We start from the raw sequence: 15,835 nt of genomic DNA on the forward strand, positions 1-15,835 counted from the left end.
GGTCCTTATGAATTACTTCATTTAAAACTTTTTAAAATCTACTTGCTAAAATGTCTGCAAATATTTTGTAATCCACATTTAGGAAGGAAATGGGGCGGTAGTTCTTGAGTTGTGTCTTTTCAGTTTCTAGTTTAGGTATCAATGTGATGAAAGCTTCTTTCCATGATTCCGGTGCCTTCTTCCCCTCCATAATTTCATTGCAAACCTCCATTAATGGATAAATCAGATAGTCTTTCAATGTCTTATAGTATTTGGAGGTAAGCCCATCTGGCCCTGGATATTTGCCCAATTGCATATTCTGAATGGCTTCTTCAATCTCTTGTTGTGTTATTTTATAATTCAGGATTGTCCTATTTTCTTGAGACAGCTTTGGTAGACCATTCTTTATCAAAAATTGTTCTATCTCAACCTCATTTTGCGGCCCTTGAGTGTATAGTTGTTTGAAATATCTCTGGAAACACTTTCTGATATCCACTGGATTCTGAATTCTTCCTTCAATCTCTAGGTTTGTGACCGTATTTAGTTTTTGTCTCTTTTTCAACTGCCATGCTAACAATTTTCCACATTTATTTGCCGATTCAAATGATCTTTGTTTCATTAGCTTAACTTTCCACTCCACTTCCTGGTTTATCAATTTAGAGTATTGTGCTTGATAAAGTTTAATTTCTCTCAAAATCTCCTTTGACTTCGGTCTCGATCTTAGCTTCTTCTCACATTCTTTAATTTTCTCCAGGATCTTGTCTTTTTTCTCATTCTGTGCTCTTTTCTTTATAGTGTTCTGTTGTATCAGAAACCCCTTCATAACCGCTTTACTTGCGTCCCAGATGATTCTTTTTTCCACCGTAGTGTTAAAGTTTATCTCAAAATAGTCCTTCAAAGCTTTTTGGGCCTTTTTAGTAATCTCCTGATCTCTAAACAAATTGTCATTCATCTTCCATCTGAAGGAGCCGGTTGGAGTTAGTCTCATATCCATCTTTACGGCATTATGGTCGGAGCAGGTCTTTGGGCAGATTTCCACTTTTCTTGTCTTAGGTGCCAGACCTCTAGTTATCCATATTTGGTCGATTCTTGTCCATGTCAGTTGGGCTTCAGAAAAGAATGTTCCTTCTCTTCCCAGGGGGTTCTTTGTCCTCCAAATATCAATCAAGTCCATATTGTCAGTCAGTTCAAAAAATGTTTTAGGTAGTCTGCCATCTTTTGTCACATTTTGGTTATGTGACTTATCCATGTTGGTTGATGCCACCCCATTCATATCTCCCATCATAATGATGTTGTCATAGTTCAGATAGTCCAGCATTATCTTGTGCAGCTTCTTGTAAAATTCCGATTTCCCCTCATTTGGTGCATAAATTCCTAATATCAAAAACTTTTCTCCTTGGTTTTGTATCTCAATTGCCAGAATTCTTCCTTGCTCATCTTTAAATAAAAATTTTGGTGACAGGCTCTCCTTTGCATATATCACCACTCCTCTTTTCTTGACTCGGTCCGAAGAGATAAATTCTTGGCCTAATCTTTTGTTTATTAACACTTTTCTGTGGAGCCTAGTCACATGTGTTTCTTGCAAGCAAATAATGTCCAATCGTTCTTTTTTCAATACATGAAATATTCTTCTCCTTTTTTTGCGGGGAATTGCAGCCATTGATGTTCCAACTCAGAAGTTGCAGAGACATCCTGGACAAATCTGTTATTCCTCTGATGGTGGTATCTTTTTGTCCTGATCTTCAGACCCCAAAGGTGTAGGTGTAGGTGCAGGCGATGGTCCAGACCCTGAAGGTCTTTCAATCCCTTTCTGAAGGTCCTCTCCGTAGGCACTCAAAATTTTTTCTTTATCCTCGGCTGTTTTAATTTTCACCTTCTTCCCTCTGAATGTAAAAGATAATCCTTGGGGAAATTCCCACCTAAAGACAATTGAGTTGCTCCTCAGCAATCTTACTAACTCAGTGTAGGTGGATCTAAGGTCCAGAAATTGTTTTGGGATATCTTTGTAAATTTCTGCTCTTCTATCCAAAATTTCAAGCGACTTTTCGTAATGTAGGCCTAGTATTTTGTCTCTTTCCTCCTTAGATCTCAAGGTAATCAAGCAGTCTCTGGGCCTGTCTTTCCTTGTTAATTTTCCAAGTCTAAAAGCAGTCACAATTTTAAAGTCCTTTTCTTCCTCCAAAGGCCAAAACTTGGAAAATTCTTTTGTCAGGAACTCAATTAAATTCCCTTGTTCAAGTTCTAATATTGACCTCAATCTCAAGTTATTTTCCCGAGCCCGTAGTTCTATCATAGACAGATAGGCCTGCTGTTCTCCAATCTGCTTATGCAATGGTTTTACCTCCTGCTTTAATTCTTCAGCTTTTTGGTTGACTTCCTCTGCCAATTTTCGGTTTTCTGCGGTGGCTTCAAATAATTTCCCAATTGATTGTGCATTCAAAGTGACTTGTTCAGTTAGTTTATTAACACTGGCTGTATTTTTATCAATCTTAGCCGTTTGCTCATCCGCTTTTTTATCCAAAGCTTCCAATTTTTCAAAGATTTTATCTAATACTGAGGTGGCTCCTCCTGCTGCCATATCTTCCAGCAAAGGTTGCTCAATTCCTTCTTCCCCTTCCAAAACAGCAGGGACAGATGATCTACGCGGCTGTGAAATTAAAGTCAAAGTTGTTTGTTTAGCTTTCGCTTTAGCCGCTCTTGTTTTCCCAAGGCCACTCATTCCAGTTCTGTCTACTAGTCAAGGTCAAACTGAGTGTGTTCCCATAGGAATCCACCAGCCCAGAGGGTAAACATCCAAGTAGGAGGAAAGGAAAGAGAAAGCAAAGTCACATAAAATTGTAAATCCAAAATCCTCTAGAGGGAGTTCGAATATATTTTGAGGGAAGAAGCCAAATTGTTAAAATCAATTGTTTAAAACTCCAATCATTCCAAAGTTCCAATACTTCTAAAACAATGTCCAAACAGCCATTAATTTCTAAAGAACCTTCAGTTTTCCTGTAGTTAGCAGAGTTGGTCCTAAAAGCACAACAATGTCTCTAGCAAGTGCCAGAAAAGATGATTCAATATAACAGTTCCAATAACACTCAGCTTATAGCAAACCAAAGTAACAAAATGTCAAAGTTTGCAATCTGACAGTTCTGTTAAACAGGCAGTCCGACTGCCTGGGTTTCTCTGTAAAGTTGTAATTCCAAAAGAAGAGGTAGAGCACAGTCCATACTAAAAAATAAATCACTTAAACACATAAATCTCCATAGAAACAGCTCCAGTAGATGCACAGATTGATTGCTTTTAACGCCTCTTCAAAGGCTCCAGACATCAAAAGTCCTTTGCTTTAGATCTTAAGCAGGGGCGGGAGACGGACTTCCTGGTTGCGTCTCCCGCTTTTAGCCGAATTTACAATAATTTAGCCTCCAATTCTTTTTGTCTTTTCTTACTCACGGGTTGCTGCTTTTCAAGTCGAATGTTCCCAGGAAAAAAGGTCAGTGCTCACCGACAGCGGCTATGCGGCTTCACTCCACAGAAAGAGCGATCGACTCACAGCACCGCGCCAGCCCTTCCACGCTCCAAAACCCCTTACGGGGTCTCTTCTCCGTTTCGGGGGGCGCTTCTGGTGCCCGCCGAGTCCCACGACCACAGGCTTTCGCTGCCTGTGGGTTTCCGATGTGGGTCTCCGCTGCGCCGTAGCGGACGACCCGTTTCTGCGGAGCTCCCCCTTCACAACTAGAAGAGGGCAGCCATTGCCATTCGTGCCGCCTCCGGAAGTCGGTCCTTTAACAAACTGATCAAAAAGTGCACCTTGGTGCGGTCATCAGGGAAGTTCCGGGCTCGCCCCTGAATATACAACTTGGCCTGGGTGAGGAACATGGGAAAGCTGGCCGGGGCCCCATCAAATTTCTCTGGCAAGGCCACTGGGTACTTGCCTGGAGCTGGGGCGTCGGCCACAGGAGCCAGTAGGGCGTCCAACCGCTGCTGAAGTGCCGTAACCGCATCGCTGAGCTGCTGCACAGTGTGAGTCAAGGCCTGGTTCTCCAGCTGCCTGGTCAGCCATGGCTTCTGGCTTTTCCTGAACGCACCCCAACAAAGGGGGAGTGCGAGTGTGGCGGGAGCAAACTGTGCTGGTCCAGGGGGGAGGTTACCGTGGGGCGAGGTCCAGGACCTGAGTTGAGGATCGGCAGACAGTCCTCCTCGGGTGAAGCGTGATCCACAGCGGGAAGCCGGGCAAGGACAGGACCTCTGGGGGAAACAGGACTGGATGCTGGCTGAAACAGCTCATCAACGACGTTGCTCCTGCAACCTGGGACCGGGCTGACTGGCCTTTATCTTCTCTGAGGCCAGGGGCGGTCCCGGCCCCCAGGAGACCCGCCTCTCCTGACCTTAAGGCGAGCACTCCTCCTGGGAGAAACCAGTTCCCTTTGCCTCTCTGCCCTGAGCCTCTGCAGTTCAGGAGAGGCTGAAGGGTTACTGGGCCCAGGGGGAGACTCACCTGTAGGCACTGAGTCCTCAACCACCTCTGGAGCCAGAGTGGATTCACCTGGTGCCTGCTCCTGAGGATCCGACACAGGTGCAGGCGCTTCAGAATCAAGGCCCTGCCCCAGTTCAGCCGGCCCTGGAGGCGGGGACTCCTGTGCAGGCTGGGATTCCTCCGGTTCAGCCTCTGAATCGGATTCCCAGGCCATCACACCGTGATTGGGGCTGTTAACCATGAGTATCTGGGTATAAACCTGCGGTAGCAGTTCACAAATCCCAGGAACCTTTGCACCTCTTTCTTGGTCTTGGGTTCCTGCCATGTCACCACAGCCTGCACCTTGGCGGGGTCCATGTGTACTCACTCAGGGTTGATGAGGTAGCCCAAGAACTCCACTTTAGTCATGTGAAACTGGCACTTCTCCAACTTCACAAACACCCTATTCTAAGTCACTGTAATACTTCTTTCACATGTTTTATGTGTTCTTCAGAGGTGTCTGAGTATATCAAAAGATCATCAGGATAACGCAACACTATAGAGTCCAGCAGACCCCCCCATCACATGATTGATGAACACCTGGAACATCGCAGTGCCCAATTGTAATCCAAACGGCATGACTAGATACTCAAAACTGCCGTACCTGGTGCGAAAAGTGTTATTCCACTCATCACCCTCTCACACCCATATCAGATTGTATGCCCCTCTCAAGTCCAGCTTGGTGAAAATCTTAGCTGACCTCAACCTTTCCAGCAGATCTCCAATGCGTGGCAGTGGGTAGTGGTTGGGTATCATCACCTTGTTCAGGAGCCTGTAATCATTGCAGATGTAGTAAAGTTGGTACTGTTTAGAAATCATTCCTTGGTCAAGTAAAAAGAGTGAAGCCTTGTGGGAACTCCATCAGCCACAAGGACCCTGGGAAAGAAGTTGTGTTTCTTTAAACTCCAGACTAGCTGGCTCCTTAGCGTGAAAGGTTTATTGGAATAAAGGAAGCCTTGATTTAATGAAAGGAATAACACCTGGGTCTAAGAGTGTGAACACCCCCCCCCCCAATGATGCTATCTGTCCTTGAATTGCTTGGGAATGCGTATCTGGATAATTTCCACGGAAGGGAGGAAACTCTTTGATTTGAATTCCGGACACTAAATTGACCCAGCTGCCAAGGGGTAGATTGATTGACTAGCAAGCCGGTCATTGGTGAATTTAAAAATTAATTAAGACTTATCATTGGCTTGAGAGTTACGACGCCAAGTGCGAATTGTGAATAAAAGATCAGGGAATTGTTTGAGAAGTTGCTCTTTGCCATTGCTCACTGCAATCCGCAAAGATGCCCGGCTGTGATGTCCCAACTAATAGCCGTCGTTTCGTCTTTTGAAATGGAGATCTTCAAAAGCCTTCAATTCGCGGATTCTTGAAAGGACTTCAACTATCCTATTTGTGTTAGACTTTGTCAGTATGTAAGTTAGCTAGACTATGCAATGTCTTTATTTTTCTTATCTGTGAACTTCAAAAGATACGCCTGCTTCTTTTAGCATGTTTACTTATGTTATTTTAAAATAAACTTTTAAGAAAGAAACTGTTTTAGTTTGTATGCCTTCCCGGGGGAATAGCTAAGTCCTAGCCTTACGCTTGGTCACGCTCTACCGTAGAATTTCTGTCTGCAAGTCTGTGAAAACAACTTGTGGAGTGGGGGATAGCCAGGATAACAGGTCACAGCCTTCTCCCTGGGTTGTGATTCTGGGTCCCCTGGAATAGAGGGAGTGGTGGCAGCCCTACCGGGTCGAGTTTGTTCTGTTTTTGCAAAAAGTAATGTGCCTGCCAACCCTGCCCTGGGAGACCTAGTCTGGCCGGAGAGCAGAGACAGGTGAGGGAGGGGCAAGCGGCTGGGGGCAACATTACTACAGCAGAGCCTCAGTTCTGGGGTGTCTTTTTTCTTCAGAAATAATACAGGAGTGCCCCCTGGTGTTTTTGACAGGCGAATGAAACCGCATTCCAAATTTTTGTCCAAAAACTCCCTTAACGCAGCTAACTCCACCTCGGGAAGGGAGTACAAATGACTGGTGGGTAACTGGGCCCCAGGCAGCAAGTCGATTTTGCAGTCATAAGGCCTGTGGGGGGGCAACCTGTCTGCTTCCTTCTCACAAAAGACATCTCTGTAGGTCTTATACTGTGTAGGTAACTGTCCTTCCTCTCCTGTGAGAGGCCCTTAGTCACCCCGCTAACCTCGGCCATGTCTGGTGTCTTTACCCCTAAGCAGTGCAGCTGGCAATGCGCCGAAGCGATCTCTGTCCCCACGCTATCACAGGGTCGTGCCTGGACAAACATGTTATTCCCAGCACTACCGGGTAAGTGAGTAGCCTCGTGATGTGGAACCCAATGGTCTCCTGGTGGCCCGGCAACTCTAGCCCTATGGGCATTGTGGCATCTGCAACACGCTCAGACAATAGGGGCTGGCCATCTATGGTTCTCACCTCCAGATGAGGGTCTAACTTCTGTGTGGCTAACCCCAGCTTCTCTACTATGGTCACATCAATAAAGTCCTTGGATGCTCCAGAGTCTATGAGCATGCATACTTGCTCGCTGTTTCCACCCGGGAGTTGTAGCGTGGCCCACACAGTGATTCGCGGAATGATTGGTCCTAGCGGATGCCCATCTATAGCTTTTTCTCCCAACCCATGGCCTCCTGAATGGGCTGGGACAGGTCGTTTCCTGGCCAAGCCTCCTTATGCCCATGTCTCGGTTCTACGCTCATCCCTGACAAGGCTCCTTGGTGCTTTCTGGCCACACACTGCCGCGCCATGTGTGTTGCTGAGCCGCATACAAAACACAAGCGCTCCTTTTGACGTCTCTCCCTCTCTGCTGGCAACACTCCAGGAAGGCTCTTGTGGCACCCAATTGCATAGGTTATCCCCCCTCCTGGTGCTCTTGGGCCTGTCAGCATGCTTCCCCTACTGGTGCATCTGCTCTGGAGCTGCCTGGCCCCGCTGGCCCTCAACATATCCTGTCATGCTCCTGCAGCCTCAGGTCTAGTTGTAGGGCGGCTTGCCCTATCCCTTCTAGTGTGGTCTGTGGCGGCATCCTAGTCAGTTCATCTAGAATCTGTGCGTTCAATCCCACCTTAAATAACACAACCAGGGATTTTCCTTCCTGAAATATACTCAGAGTCGCAAAGTGATTTCATGCTCTTTATTCAGCTCATAGTGGTGAGGAGGAATGGAAGTCCTCTCAAAGTATCTGCTTTATATACATTATTTACACAATGGGCTGCACATGATTGGCTAATTCCGGACTTCTCCTGTAAGCCAATCAGGTTGTGGATTCACTTCTATCTGGAGCTGGATTGGGTGGCTCCTGCCAACCAATCATACTGCTGCATTGTTCTAGGACCAATCAGACTGCTGCATTCTGAATCTTTTTGTTCTAGGACCAATCAGACTGCTGCATTTTGGATCCTATTGTTCTAGGACCAATCAGACTGCTGCAGTTTGGATCCTATTCAACTCAGTACATAACACTTCCCATCCCAATTGCCGCACATACATCTGGAAATTGCACCAATAATCTCACACAGTCCCTCGTCCCTGTTTGAGGCTCAGGAGCTTCTGAGACAGTTCTTCCTCTTGCACTAGATTCAAATAATGTAAATACTGTCCATCAATTTTATGATGGCTGAGATATCTGCTAGCACCCCATCATTACTCATCATGAAAGGGGTCATCCAATGTCTAGCTCCACCCTCCAGAAGGCTGATTACGCAAGCAACTCTCTCCCGATCATCCTGGAATTCAGCCCCCTTGGGGTTCAAGAAGTATAAGTTCTGAATGAGGCATAATCTGCAGGCTTCCCTGAAAACCTGGGGGCGGGGCACTAAGGTCCTGGCCGTCTGTCTCCCATATGCATCCATTAGTTGCCTGGCCTGTTCAGTCACCACCCCCTCTAGTATGCTTAGCCGTACCTTCAACTCTTGTTTTTCCTATCACATGGCTTTTTCCTGTCACAGGGACTTGCGCTCCTCCTTCTGCCCCTCCCGGCACTGTTGTGACCGGCTGCTGTCCGTCTTCCATATCAGCTCTTTTTTGGCCAGCTACCTGCCGAATTTACCGTAGATTCCGGTGTATTAGGCAACTGGGCGTATAAGACGACCCCCCAACTTTTGCTGCCTGGGGCAGAGCGCGCACCCCTCTGCTGCCTCTGCTTTCGCAGCAGCAGCAGCAGCCCAAAGTGAGGCGTTTGGTGGGCAGAACTCCCTCCCTCCCTCCCGGCTCCCTCCCTCCCTCCGTGAAAAGGCCGCGTCCTCATCTGTGGGGATGCCCAGTTCCTTGGAGCCCCGGCCAAAGCCGCACACGGTAGCAGCAAGTGGGCGGGCGGGTGAGCGCCGTGCTCGGAGGAGAGAGCAGCGGCCAATGGTACGGAAGAGGCAGGGCTGCGTCCCCTTCTGCTGGGAGGGAGGGGGAGCAATAGCAGAAGGGGCGCCTCTGCTCACCTGCTCCCTCTCCTACTTCCCAACAGGTGGCTCTGCGTATACCCGGCATACAAGATGACCCCCGACTTTTGGGGTGATTTTTCCAGGGATAAAAAGTTGTCTTGTACATACGGAAGTTGACTGGGAACATTCTGTCAGAGAGTCTTGGAAACAATGTTGTGGCTAATTAAAAAAATTATTGAAAGGAGAACAGCAAAGGTTCACAGAGCGATAAATCTGCCTGCCGTTCATCACTGGCAATGTTCCCACTAGGGGGGTTTCTTCCTTCGAAACCAAAAGCAGCCTACCCTCTTCTTGTGATGAAGTCTGTCCTGGAGGCTGCCGATTTGGTGAGAGCAAGGGTTAATGGGGTCAACTCCCTCCCCTTTCTCATTTCCAGACTCAGAACTTCTGTGAATTCTCCTGCTCTCCTCTCCTCGCTGCTCCTGTCCTGTGTCCCTGTAATTTAATCTTCCCTGCCCTCAGCTTGTTTACATTCGACATTCCTGAGGATTGTGTAGTGTACTCCTGCCTGTGTGCAGCTTGCTCTGCGTTTAACCCTCTCTCTCCCTGTCTGCCCTCTCTCTCTGCCTGCACTTCTTCCCTGGGAGCCAGTGTATTCATGACACTGCGCTATGATCTTTCCTACCTAGAATGCTTCTGGCTATGAAACTCCCATATTGAGATAATTGGAGGCTGCAGAGTTTGGAGAAATTAAAAGATAAAGTTAGAGATTGGCTACATTATGCTCAGATCAAAGAGGTTTTTAAGTTGGATTAAAAAAATAGGATTCCAGGTGGAAAAATCGAAGTTAGAAACAGAATTGTTAGAACCTAAGACTAAGGTACTTTCAAGAATGTACAACTTGCTGTTAAAATGGAACACACAAGATGAAACGGTTAAATCAGCTATGATAAAATGGGCACAGGACATTGGGTATAATATCATGTTTGCTGACTGGGAAAAGTTATGGACCACCGGTATGAAGTTCACGGCATGTAATGCCTTGAAAGAAAATATTATGAAAATGATATATAGGTGGTACATGACACCAGTCAAGCTTGCAAAAATATATCATCTGTCTGACAATAAATGTTGGAAATGTAAGGAAACTGAAGGAACGTCCTTTCATCTCTGGTGGACTTGCCCTAGAGTTAAGGCTTTCTGGGAAATGATATATAATGAGTTGAAAAAGGTATTTAAGTATACCTTTCCTAAGAAACCAGAGGCCTTCCTTTTAGGCATTGTTGGCCAGAAGGTGCTAAAGAAGGACCGAACATTTTTTATGTATGCAACAACAGCAGCAAGGATACTTGTAGCCAAACATTGGAAAACCCAAGACTTGCCCACACTGGAAGAATGGCAGATGCAACTGATAGACTATATGGAACTTGCAGAAATGACTGGCAGAATCCGAGACCTGGGAGAGGAAGCAGTGGAAGAGGACTGGAAGAAATTTAAGGACTATTTACAAAAACATTGCAAATTGTATGAGTGTTAAGAAAGATGCAAGAGTGTAAAAAACATGGCACCTCTAAGCTAGTTGAAAAGATTATGAACATAAGTGAAATCTAAGAAAAGATAAGTTTTGGATAAATATTATGTTTAAATTAAGTATTTAAGGTCTGGATAAAGGTATCTAAAGCTAGGGACACAATATTGGAAATTTATAAAATAAGAATGGAAATAAGGTGATAATTTGCTGGTTAAAGTTTTATAAATCAGGAACGCAGGAATGAGAGATGTGAGGAAGTCCAAAAAGTGAAGAAAATATGTTTATTGATGTAAGTGTTTTTTCTTTTTTTCTTTTTTGTTGTTCTTTTGTTTTTTCTTTTCTCTTTACTGTACTAAGAAAATCTTTAATAAAATATTTTATTAAAAAAAATGAAACTCCCATATTGGCTTGTAACATGCATCCATCCTGTAGCAATATTTGCTACTCTGACTGGCAGCAGCTCCCCAAGGATTCAGGCAGCCAACAGCCGTTCAGCAGGAGATATCAGGGATTGAATCAGAGTTCTTCTTTATGAAACTCATGAATTCTCACATTAAGCAATGGTCCCTTCCCCAAGATACTGTTTGAGGGGCAGCCTGGATGATACCTGGTGATTCCTTCCAGGCCTGTGATCCTGAATTCAGTGAGGTTTATAATCTAGTAAAGTGGTTCCCAAATAGTGAATTACTGAGGATCCCCTGTTTTTCAAAAGCCAAGCCATGGACCCCTTACTTTTGAAAATTTTGATAACTCTATGGTAGTTACCTGTGCAAAGCAATTTTTTGAAGAAAATGTGGGGTAGTCCCTAATAAGAAAAGGAGTTTAGGTATACTAAAAAACAGACAATAAAAATTGTGATATTCCCATGCAAACATGACAAAGATTTAGTTGGGGGGGGGAGAAATTTAATTTTATTAACATATAGTAACAGTGAACAAATTATGACATGTCTAGCAGCTATGAATCTGAAGTGATTTATTGCCCAGATAAGTCTGGCATCCAGCCCGCTTCCATAGCGGCGCCAGGTCTCTGCATCACAGCCTGCATTCCAAAGCTCTGAGCAAAAGCAGAGTCCGGCAGCATTCAGAGAAATCAGCCTCTGTCTTCTGTGCTTCAGGGTGTTGAATGGTTTCTTTAAATGTAAAGGTTCATCATTGTTCCACTTGATGTGTATGTCTTTAAGGGGCCAGAGCAAACTAACGAGACCCAGCTTTACAGCTGTGAAACATAGCAGGTGCTGCTGAGTTGTATTGATTAAGCTGTGTCAGCAATTGGGTAGAGTACATAAGGAGCAGCACCTAGCTCTCCCATTACCCTGGGGGATGGGTTGGTGGCTGGGTCTGGTTTGTTGTTGATGTATTTAGTGTATAAGGAGTTTTTGGTTTTGTAATTAAAACCTTGTTTAAGTTATTTTTGAGTCCCTTTTTAATGCATGGTCTCCCCAGCAAGCTCTCTGCAGCACTACCATACTGCAAAAAGCCAACACAGGGTGCATAAACAGAGTCTCACACAGAGTTACTAAAAGCTAATAGCAGTTTATTTACAGCAGAAACTATCCATTATCTAGCAGAGTACGGAGCATCGCGAAAGCACGTCTGCTCCACACAAAAAAGAAAGCAGAACAGAACAAAGGGTTGAGATTCTCGGAAGTGACGCAGAGTCTCTCTGCCCCACAGTAGGCAGGACGCACACTCTGAGCTGTTTAACCCTGTAAGCTCAGGTTCTCCTCACAATGAAACCCAAATTTATTTATTTATTTGTTTGTTTGTTTGTTCACTCATTTGACTGATCTGGTTTCCCCAGCCACTCTGGGTGGCTCCCAACAAAATGTTAAAAGCACACTAAACCTAAATGTGATCGAAGAAATCATGCCTCTTTTTGTCCCAACAATCCCTTCCACATCCAGTTCAATATTTCCTACTTTTATTCTCAAATCTGGTTCAACATCAAGCCGATTTCTATGCTTGTTTTTCATATAACAAAATGTTGAAAATGTTTGTTCACAAAGATATGTGGAAGTAGATGTTTCAAAGCTTTTTCATCTAACTTCTTATAGATTCCTTCACCTAACTTCATAGATTCATTAGCCAGAATTTCACAATGTGGATATAAATCAGATCCTTTAGTTATTTTCTGTGATTGAGATATAACACTAGTAGACACACTGACACTAGGCATACTAGAACTAGCCTCAGAATTAACAGTACTAACGGATGACACCACCTGAGTGTTCTATATGTAGAAGGCTTTTTATATGAGAGAGTATTGAAACATGCTATTCCTTACTTGCAATCTGAGGTGCAGGGCCGTCTTAATCATAGGCACCAGGGGTGCAGGGCACCCAGGCGCTGGGTTCTCAGGGGCTCCAGGCCGAGAGTCCAGGGCCCGAGAGTTGGAGTCCAGGAAAGAGCCCGCCCGTCACTTGGAGTGCCGCAGTGGGCTCTGTTGGAATCTAGCCTTGTCAGAGGAATGTGCCACTCTTCAGGCACCCGGCTGATTTCCTTGTCGACCTCCCCGTCTGCGACTCCCGGCAGGAAACAGGCGAGGTCTCTAATCGGCGATCCTTCTCAAACGTGAGAAGAACACACCACTCCTCCCCTCTCCTCCCTGCTATCCCCAGGGAGGGGAAAGAGACAGACAGAAATATATTTACATGCCTTTATTTCTGTCTTTTGCAGCAGTACAGAGAAACATGTCTGCACTCTCTTTACATCAACAGAGAGAGAGTATAGACTCCTCCCATGTACTTCCAGTACAGGTCAGATGACACACTGAGCTAACATCAGTACAGTGAATGGACTGCCCCTTTCTTCCCACGGTAACAGTCACAAACATCAACATCCTGTTTGGCAGCTGCTCGCTGCTGCATTGCTCCTTTTTGGTAACAGGCTCTTCTGCTGCGGGTGGCTCTGCGCCATGAGTTCAGGGGAGAGCGAGCTAGCAAGGCGCTGAGGCAGCCGGCTGGCTCCGCCCTCCTGCACACCTGGGATTGGCATAGGGCTGTGGAGAGGCCTGCCCAGCCCACACTGCTTACACCACGCTGACGCCTCAGACTGGTTTGTTGCACTGGGCTCCTTATGTTTCCTGCTTTCTTTTCCTCAGCAGAGCTAAGCGTGGTGTCAGCTCCCTGGCTTAAGAAGATTACTTAGTTAAACACAGCACTTATTTGGAGTGAGGCTTTTATTCTTGCTGATTACCCAATAGGAACAACTAAATTTTTGATTTATTAGGATTCTGTCATACATCTGTTTTCTCCCACTACCAAATGTAGCTACATAGTTTTCCACAGAAGACAAGAAAACAAAATCCACACAGGCTGCCTTTTACATTAAACTAAATCACCAGAGGGTGAGCTTGTGCTAATCACAGTGGTAACTGGCTTAGCTATTTCCCCTGTTCAACTTCCAAGATGAGACATGAATCCCAAACTCATGAGGCAAGATTCACTGAAAACCCTACCTACAAGCAGTGGGAGAGTCCTCTAAACTTGATAGTCCTTGAAAGCAATTAGAAGTTCATTTGACTGAAAGGTAGAGAGCAAGGGGAAGGGATCCCTTACATTTTCTTGTAAGAACCCTAAGAGACTCTGTCAGTGGCTTTTGCCCAGTCCCAGCTCACTCGGCATCTAGCAACTCTTTCACAAGTTTTCCCCCTGCCAGCAAGCAGGCCCTGGTTGTGAGCAGAGGCTGGATGATCTGTGGAAGGTTTTCACTGTGCAATTAACAATATAAGTTAGTCCCCTGGCAGGGGATGGTGCTGTGGTCCCCCTGGGTTCGTCCCTTAATTGGGAACCACTGATCTAATAGAAGAGGCCGCTGAACTGGTCAGACAAGTTTATTTGTGAGATAATAGCCTTGGCTGACCAGTTAAGTCCTGCTATTTACCACATCCAAATTGGTTGCTCTTTATTCGCATGAATATAAATGAATCCTGCGTCCAGTCACTCTTCCCTGCGTGGACTTTGCTGGGAAAGCTGACCTGGCAGGATAGCAGAGTAGCAGCGGTCCTGCGTCCGTGTGAGAAAAGGGATAAATTCAGTCCAGAGACAGTTCGTTCTTATCTCTAGTAGCGTTTATTTACAAAGCAGTAAATCCATCGGAAACTTCGGCCATTTCTCTGTGCTTTCCAAAAGCACTCTCTCGCAGCTTCTGTGCTGCTGCTGTGTGTCAGCCAGAAACGAAAGCAAGTCTGCCCAGTGAGACAGACTGTGACTCACTTGTCTGCGTCAAGCTCCTCCCAGATACAGGACACCACAGAGTTTTAACCCTGTTAGTTCCAAACTCCACACCCCTCTTGTCCTGCATCTGGGGACAACAGCCAACATTGCTTTCCCCATACACAGACCCTCACAGAACTCCTCGTGCTTCTGGAAGGTCAATGGTTTTGTGAAACCATCAGCGAGGTTCTTTGTTGAGGGACAGTATTTCAGAGCAACTAGCCCCTCGTGAACGCTCTGACATACATTCCGGAAACGTATGTCCAAATGTTTGGTCCTCGCCTTGAATTGCCCCGTCTCAGCTAATTTAAGGCACGGTTGATTGTCTTCATGCACCACAACGGGCAGACAATTCTCTCCACAGATTTCCTCGACCAAACACACATAGAACTCCAGCTCTCTGCAAACCTCTGATAGCGCACTGAACTCAGCTTCAGTAGATGAAAGCGCTATGAGACTTTGCTTCCGGGACCTCCACCCAATTACTGAGTCCCCAAACTTCACCACTAGGCCTGACACTGACTTGCGGTCCTCAGAGTTAGCCCAATCCGAATCCACCCAAGCAGTCAGCTTGACATCGCCCTCAGCTGACATCTTAAGGCAAAAGTCTTTGGTATCTTGCAAGTAACGTAGCACCCCCTTTATAATATTCCAGGCCTGCACACTAGGACTTGAAGCCTCTCTACTGAGCAGATTGACAGCAAATGCTATGTCTGGTCTGCTCCACTGTGACAGATACAACAGACTACCCAGAGCTGACTGAAAGAGTTCAGTATTTTTGAACACCACGCGTTCTACTTGCTGACACTCCTTCATGTATCCAGTCTCCATGGGCGATCTGGCACCTGCACAATCAGACATCCTGAACTTCTCAAGCAACTGTTCAATCTTACCTTTCTGGCGAAGCAAAAAGCTTCCATCACTTGCTCTTGTGATCTCTATGCCTAAATAGGACTTGACATCTCCAAGCTGCTTTAGCTTGAACCGCTTTCCAAGCTCCCTAGCAAACTTCTCCACCTGTTCACCTGTCTGTGCCATGATCAAAATATCATCAACAAACACCTGCACCACTTGCTGTTTTAAGCCTGAATCTCTAATGTAAAGACAACTGTCTGCAAGAGATCTCTTAAAACCTAGCTTTTCTAAGGCTTCATGTAGGCACATATTCCAATTCCTGGCAGATTGGCGTAATCCATAGATGGATTTGTGCAACCGCCACAC

The sequence above is a fragment of the Podarcis gaigeae genome (genome assembly GCF_964106915.1).
Source record: "Podarcis gaigeae genome assembly, chromosome: W".
Classification (NCBI taxonomy): domain Eukaryota; kingdom Metazoa; phylum Chordata; class Lepidosauria; order Squamata; family Lacertidae; genus Podarcis; species Podarcis gaigeae.